We start from the raw sequence: 7,838 nt of genomic DNA, 5'->3' as shown, positions 1-7,838 counted from the left end.
TGAATTCAAGAAGTTTAAACTGACTATCAATCATTGTTTTTGAAACCAGTGGACAGCCAGTGAAACATGCGCTCTTGCAACAGCTGCATATATCCCACCCAATGGAATAAACATAGGGCTTTTATTACTCAGTCTACTTCATGCTGATAACAATAATCCATAGGCCTAATGGACACATGCTCAAACTCACACACTTCTGATAGACTTAAAGGGGCAATCTGTAGTTGCTACATCCATTTGTGGGCTTATAAACTATACATATCCATTGATTCTTGACAAATATAACTTATAAATGCCTCATGAGCTTAGTTCAACTGTCATACTCCATCAGAACCCAAAATATAAGCTTGTTTTATAAATGTTTGTAAATGTTGTAAATGTAAATAAACACGGTATAGCCTCATAACATGGTTAAAACAATACTTTTGATATCGTGGATGATCAGTCCTTGCATCCATAGCTCTGTCTATTATTCTGAGAGTGGTTACATTTCTCCAGGCCCATCCCTCAACTTTCTTTTTACCAAAACAGAGGTGGGGTGGTCGTTTTGTTATTGTTTCATCTGTAGATTTGCCCTTCAAACAGCTGCATATTATCAAGATGTCAAAGTGTCACCAACAAAAAGGTAAACAGCATATGGCATTCATTTTTCACATGTAAATAGCACTTTTCAGTAGTGCTCAAAGCTCAGCATTTATTTTTCAACTCAAATCAATGAGCCCAGTCAGTCCTCCAACAAAATCATAAACAACAGAGTAGGGCTGGCTAATAAGTCCTTAGTTTTGGGGTCATCCTAAGGTAAAACAATTTGGCTAATCTATACTTCCATACTTCCAAGTCATATTCTTGAAGATCAAACGGTTTAACATTTATTGGAATGACTGGAATTCTGATAGACTTTGGTTTTTAATGTCAAGAAATAATTTAATTGTATTATTATATGTAGTAGCAATGGAAAAAGCCTACATAACCAACCCATAAAGTAAAATTTAACATCCATATATGGCCAGCTATGTAAACTTTAACATTGATTTATCCTGCAATAGATGTCATTCAATTGGTAACACACATTTGTCTTCTTCAAATGCCTTTTAAGAGGAAAGTAATCTAAAAGTAACTGAATGTTACACACACACACACACACACACACACACACACACACACACACACACACACACACACACACACACACACACACACACACACACACACACACACCTCTCCCTCCCCTATAGTAAACAGCCTCTCCACAGCCATTCATCAGCCATCCTAGGGAGAGACCAGCAGTTCCACTCCCTGGTTTAATTGTTAATGCTAATTGCTATTTATTGGCTCAGATGCAAATGAAAGGCCAGCCAAAGTGAAATTTTATGATGAGTGAACTCCCCTTTTCACACAAATTGAAAAAGTGAAACAAGGGGAAGATGAAATGAGGCGCGTCGGGCCTTAATGGCGCCTTTTTAATGGGGAAGGCAAAATGAAGACTGATTTACACCGGACCCAATCCTCTGTTTCCCTCTGAGTCCCATTTGGCAGGGAAAAATGTAGCGGTAATTGTTCTGGCTCTTCTCCGACGCCAATCGAGGCTGAAATGGATGTGTGTTTATCTGTCAGTCACACGGAAAGTGCCTCATCAGCATTATCAAATTCAACAGCTCGCCTCGACACTTCAAACTCACCGCGGGGAGAAGAGGAAGAAGAAGACACTGGGTGTCAGTGAGCGATGCCTCATCTCCTCACTGGACTGAGTAACACAGCCACATGAAGACTAATGACTGCTTACGGCTGCTTAGCTTCTAGATACCAGATACCTACTTATGGCTGCTATAAGCAGACGTAGGTCTGGATTCAATCAGATCGAGAGTTGTTGACAACCCGCAGTCAGATTGAATCCCGGCAAATTATATTTGTTTACATGTAATGACCCTCTGCTACACCACTGGTAAAAAAATACCGCACCAACACATTCAGCAGCAAACCCTTTCTGGGTTGTAATAAAGGCCATGAAATGTGCAGAATTTGTAGAACCCATGTGCAATTGCTAGATTGATTGATAGAGATGAAACACGTACCTGTAGAACTCTTTCAGCATGATAACTGTGCTCCAATATTATACCGTTGAGCAATGAATCTAATTGGCAAGAAACATGCAATTACAGCTCCATCATAGCTCATAAGTCAACATCATTATCTACAACAAACCTGGTCTAACAGGGGTATCACCGGACACAGTACATAGGAATGGAATGGGTTAATAGATAGATCTAACGTGACACACATGTTGGACATAATGTGTTCGCAGGGGGTCATTTTGGACTAGCCAGTCATTAAGATGTACCTGAATATTTAGAATGAAGACATAAAGAACATATCATCTGGGACTGGAGACATCTGGGGCCTATAGTGACAGTTAGTGACACCATGTTCAGCTAGACCATGTCTTTGTGAGGATGTCCATATCATAGAAATAGAATGAACAGAGCGGGCTTGGAACCTCTAACCCTGGCAATTTAACTGGTAAACTCATGGGTACACTCGTAATGGCTGCCTCGTATTGTGATTCAATACTTTCCATGGTAATGTAGGGTTGATAGGTACACTTCCTGCTTTTACTTCCTGCTTTTACTTCGAACTTTGCTCCTATTGGTACACTTGAAATGGCCGCCATTTCACCCATTATGCCATCATTGACTTGAATGGCGATAGATGCGGTAAAGAGGCCAATGAAACGTAGACCGTGGGGGACGCTGGATTGGTGCACATTAAATATATCTGATCTAACAAAGTGGATATTTGTCAAATCTGGCATGACTGATGTATTGTAACAGGTCCACAATGTGGTTACTGAAGTCAAATTTTGATATTTTAGGCTGTTTTCGCGGCAAAACATTTAGAAGTACTTCCTTTTCAGGTTTAGAAAAAGTGACTGCTAAATGCTAACTCCGCTTTCCCTTTTAGGCTCCCTTATTTGTTTTCCATCCCTTCATTCCATCCCTCGTTTCTTTCCCTCCGCTCCATCACTCCCTCTGATTGAACCTCCTGCCTGCCTTCCTCCAGGTGACAGAGCCTTGTCAATTAAAGACCAATCCAATTGCCTGTCTCTGGTAAGGCTGAGGAGTGTGTGTGTGTGTGTGTGCATCTTGAGTGTGTGTGTATCTGTGTGTGTGCGTACGCGCATGACGTTATGTGTATGTCTGTGTGTGTGTTTGTGTGTTTGTGTGTGTGTGCGTGTGCACACGCATGACAATATGTGTATGTGCGTGTGTGTGTGTGTGTTTTGTGTTGTGTGTGTGTGTGTGTGTGTGTTGTGTGTGTGTTTTGTGTTGTGTTGTGTGTGTGTGTGTGTGTGTGTGTGTGTGTGTGTGTGTGTGTGTGTGTGTGTGTGTGTTCTGGGTGGTTGATGCAGTGAGAGTTATTTCACAGTCCATTAAGGACCTTATGTTGACCCTTTGACCTCTGAGCCAACAACACTGAAACCATTATCATCACAATGGAAGGCCCGGGCTCTGCTTGACATGACAATGCCACCAGGAAATTGCAAGTTAAGGAGAGCTAGGAGACAGAAAAAAAGAAAGAGAAGAAAAAGAAACAACTTCTACTTTTGGAAGCGCCAGTCTTGGTGAGGGTTGGGGGATTCAGTGTAATTTGTATCATTATCATTCAGCCATGGCCCAGAAGGACAATACGTGTAGGCATGCAGAGGGAATGCTGCTGACAGGGACGTGTTTTTGGGGGGTAGGAGAGAATCTGACTCAATTATGTAGAGAGCAAAAGCTGGTAGAGGCTGAAGGTGCCTGAGTGTGTAAATAGGAAAGCCGTGTGTGTGTGTTCCTGTGTGTGTGTGTGTGTGTGTGTGTGTGTGTGTGTGTGTGTGTGTGTGTGTGTGTGTGTGTGTGTGTGTGTGTGTGTGTGTGTGTGTGAGAGAGTGTGTTCCTGTGTGTGTGTGTGTGTGTGTGTGTGTGTGTGTGTGTGTGTGCGTGTGTGTTTGTGTGTGTGTGTGTGTGTGTGTTTTAGCTTTGATAGATGAAGCTATCATTCTCTAGGGGAGGACTTAGTCACTAGAGATGTCCTATAGTAATAAATACTGTCAATAATTACCTCTGGAAATGACAGCACATTGCTGTTGACACACTAATGATTAAGTATTAACGATAATGTTGGACTGCATATTGAAAAAAACATTAAAAACATTTAAATATTCTATAAAATAATGGTAGAAAGGAATTAACCTATGTTTTATTGTAGTTTCACAATAAAACCATCAAAGTCAATATAATTCATATGATCGTATTATGATTATTATGTTTATGTTATTATTTATATATAATTTTGAATTGTATTTTTTATCATTACTATTGTTGTTATTTTCATTCCTGTCATTATCTTTCCTACCGTATTATTATTATTATTATTTTTCTCATTTTGGCTGCTATTATCATTATTAATACATTTGGACGTTGATCTAATTAGCATAGTCATGTTTTTATACCCTATCAATATCACTAGTCTTATACGCTTATTTGCTAAATATAAAATACATATTCTATTTGCAGAATTTCCCATGGGAACAATGCATACAGAAAATGGACGTTTGCGTTAGTATGTGTTTGTATGTGTGTGTGTGCGTGCCTGCTTGCATATGCGTGTGTGTTTGTGTCATGTGCCCAAACCCATGTCATAATTACTCTAGTCAGAGTTAATTAAAAGGAAATGAGGTTATGAAAATGTCAGGCCAAACTCAAGGACTAATTAACCCACAATCACTAGTCTGAGGGAACGTAGAGTCTTTCTGCTCCTCTCTGTTTCATGTATCATTTCTAAAGGTTATCAAATTATTCTGAAACATTCCTTGGGTTTTAATATTATGCTAAATATGAGATTAGATATAAGAAATAAGGAGAACTCATATATCGCAAAAATATTCCCTAAACATTTGCATCTATAAGCGTGATTCTAAGAAAAAGGTTTTGTTGTGTTGATGTTCAATTCTCATATTTAGTATTGAAGCAAAAGGAGAGGGGAATGATTCATTCAGGAACTTTAAAATGGTAATATAAAGGAGAGGGGAATGATTCATTCAGGAACTTTAAAATGGTAATATAAAGGAGAGGGGAATGATTCATTCAGGAACTTTAAAATGGTAATATAAAGGAGAGGGGAATGATTCATTCAGGAACTTTAAAATGGTAATATAAAGGAGAGGGGAATGATTCATTCAGGAACTTTAAAATGGTAATATAAAGGAGAGGGGAATGATTCATTCAGGAACTTTAAAATGGTAATATAAAGGAGAGGGGAATGATTCATTCAGGAACTTTAGAATGGTAATATAAAGGAGAGGGGAATGATTCATTCAGGAACATTAGAATGGTAATATAAAGGAGAAGGGAATGATTCATTCAGGAACATTAGAATGGTAATATAAAGGAGAGGGGAATGATTCATTCAGGAACATTAGAATGGTAATATAAAGGAGAGGGGAATGATTCATTCAGGAACTTTAGAATGGTAATATAAAGGAGAGGGGAATGATTCATTCAGGAACTTTAGAATGGTAATATAAAGGAGAGGGGAATGATTCATTCAGGAACATTAGAATGGTAATATAAAGGAGAGGGGAATGATTCATTCAGGAACTTTAGAATGGTAATATAAAGGAGAGGGGAATGATTCATTCAGGAACATTAGAATGGTAATATAAAGGAGAGGGGAATGATTCATTCAGGAACATTAGAATGGTAATATAAAGGAGAGGGGAATGATTCATTCAGGAACATTAGAATGGTAATATAAAGGAGAGGGGAATGATTCATTCAGGAACTTTAGAATGGTAATATAAAGGAGAAGGGAATGATTCATTCAGGAACTTTAGAATGGTAATATAAAGGAGAAGGGAATGATTCATTCAGGAACTTTAGAATGGTAATATAAAGGAGAAGGGAATGATTCATTCAGGAACTTTAGAATGGTAATATAAAGGAGAGGGGAATGATTCATTCAGGAACTTTAGAATGGTAATATAAAGGAGAGGGGAATGATTCATTCAGGAACTTTAGAATGGTAATATAAAGGAGAAGGGAATGATTCATTCAGGAACTTTAGAATGGTAATATAAAGGAGAGGGGAATGATTCATTCAGGAACTTTAGAATGGTAATATAAAGGAGAGGGGAATGATTCATTCAGGAACTTTAGAATGGTAATATAAAGGAGAAGGGAATGATTCATTCAGGAACTTTAGAATGGTAATATAAAAAGTCACTGTTCAGCCTTGGGAAAAAAACACAGACAAATCAACTTAATGTTAAAATAACTACAGAGACAATAATTAAACTGTGATTAAAAAACAATTACTGTAACTATCAGGTGATATACACTTATAAAAAATGCTTTTAAATAATAAAGTTACTTTGGTCAATACTATGGGTAATACAAAAAAAATACTACTAATAATAATACTACTACTAATAATTCCATCGTAATAATGTAAGCACCAGTTTTAATAATCAGCATTCCGATCAGTTGAACTTTCACAGTTTTCTAGAAACACGTGATGAGGACATTACAATGATATAATCAAGAACAGGTCAACAGATGCAACAATGTCAGGTTTTCACATTAACTCTGTCTCCAACAATAATACGTATTTTCAGCTCAACATCGCAAATCAGACTCTCATTTTAATGCGACCCATCTCTGTCATTTTCATTTCCTCCCTCTACAGTAATTAATGAATTGATCTTTCTATTCATCTATCTGTTTATCCACTTATTTAGTTAGTGGTGAGGCGCTATCCGTGACCCTCACCTTAGCCTGCTGTCCACACCGCTAGCAAGACAACCTGGGGCTGGAGATGAGGCTGGGACTGGGGCTGGAGACGAGTCTGGTACTGGGGCTGGAGACGAGGCTGGAACTGGGGCTGGAGACGAGCTGGGACTGGGGCTGGAGATGAGGCTGGGACTGGGGCTGGAGACGAGTCTGGTACTGGGGCTGGAGACGAGGCTGGAACTGGGGCTGGAGACGAGGCTGGAACTGGGGCTGGAGACGAGGCTGGGACTGGGGCTGGAGACGAGGCTGGGACTGGGGCTGGAGACGAGTCTGGTACTGGGGCTGGAGACGAGGCTGGAACTGGGGCTGGAGATGAGGCTGGGACTGGGGCTGGAGACGAGTCTGGTACTGGGGCTGGAGACGAGGCTGGAACTGGGGCTGGAGACGAGGCTGGAACTGGGGCTGGAGACGAGGCTGGGACTGGGGCTGGAGACGAGGCTGGGACTGGGGCTGGAGACGAGTCTGGTACTGGGGCTGGAGACGAGGCTGGAACTGGGGCTGGAGACGAGTCTGGTACTGGAGACGAGGCTGGTACTGGGGCTGGAGACGAGTCTGGGACTGGGACTGGGGCTGGAGACGAGACTGGGACTGGGGCTGGAGACGAGTCTGGTACTGGAGACGAGGCTGGTACTGGGGCTGGAGACGAGACTGGGACTGGGACTGGGGCTGGAGACGAGACTGGGACTGGGGCTGGAGACGAGGCTGGGACTGGGGCTGGAGACGAGGCTGGGACTGGGGCTGGAGACGAGTCTGGTACTGGGGCTGGAGACGAGGATGGAACTGGGGCTGGAGACGAGGCTGGGACTGGGGCTGGAGATGAGGCTGGGACTGGGGCTGGAGACGAGTCTGGTACTGGGGCTGGAGACGAGGCTGGAACTGGGGCTGGAGATGAGGCTGGGACTGGGGCTGGAGACGAGGCTGGGACTGGGGCTGGAGACGAGTCTGGTACTGGGGCTGGAGACGAGGCTGGAACTGGGGCTGGAGACGAGTCTGGTACTGGAGACGAGGCTG

The sequence above is a fragment of the Salmo trutta genome, chromosome 33 (assembly GCF_901001165.1).
Source record: "Salmo trutta chromosome 33, fSalTru1.1, whole genome shotgun sequence".
Taxonomy (NCBI): Eukaryota; Metazoa; Chordata; class Actinopteri; order Salmoniformes; family Salmonidae; genus Salmo; species Salmo trutta.
This window is presented reverse-complemented; position numbering follows the sequence as displayed.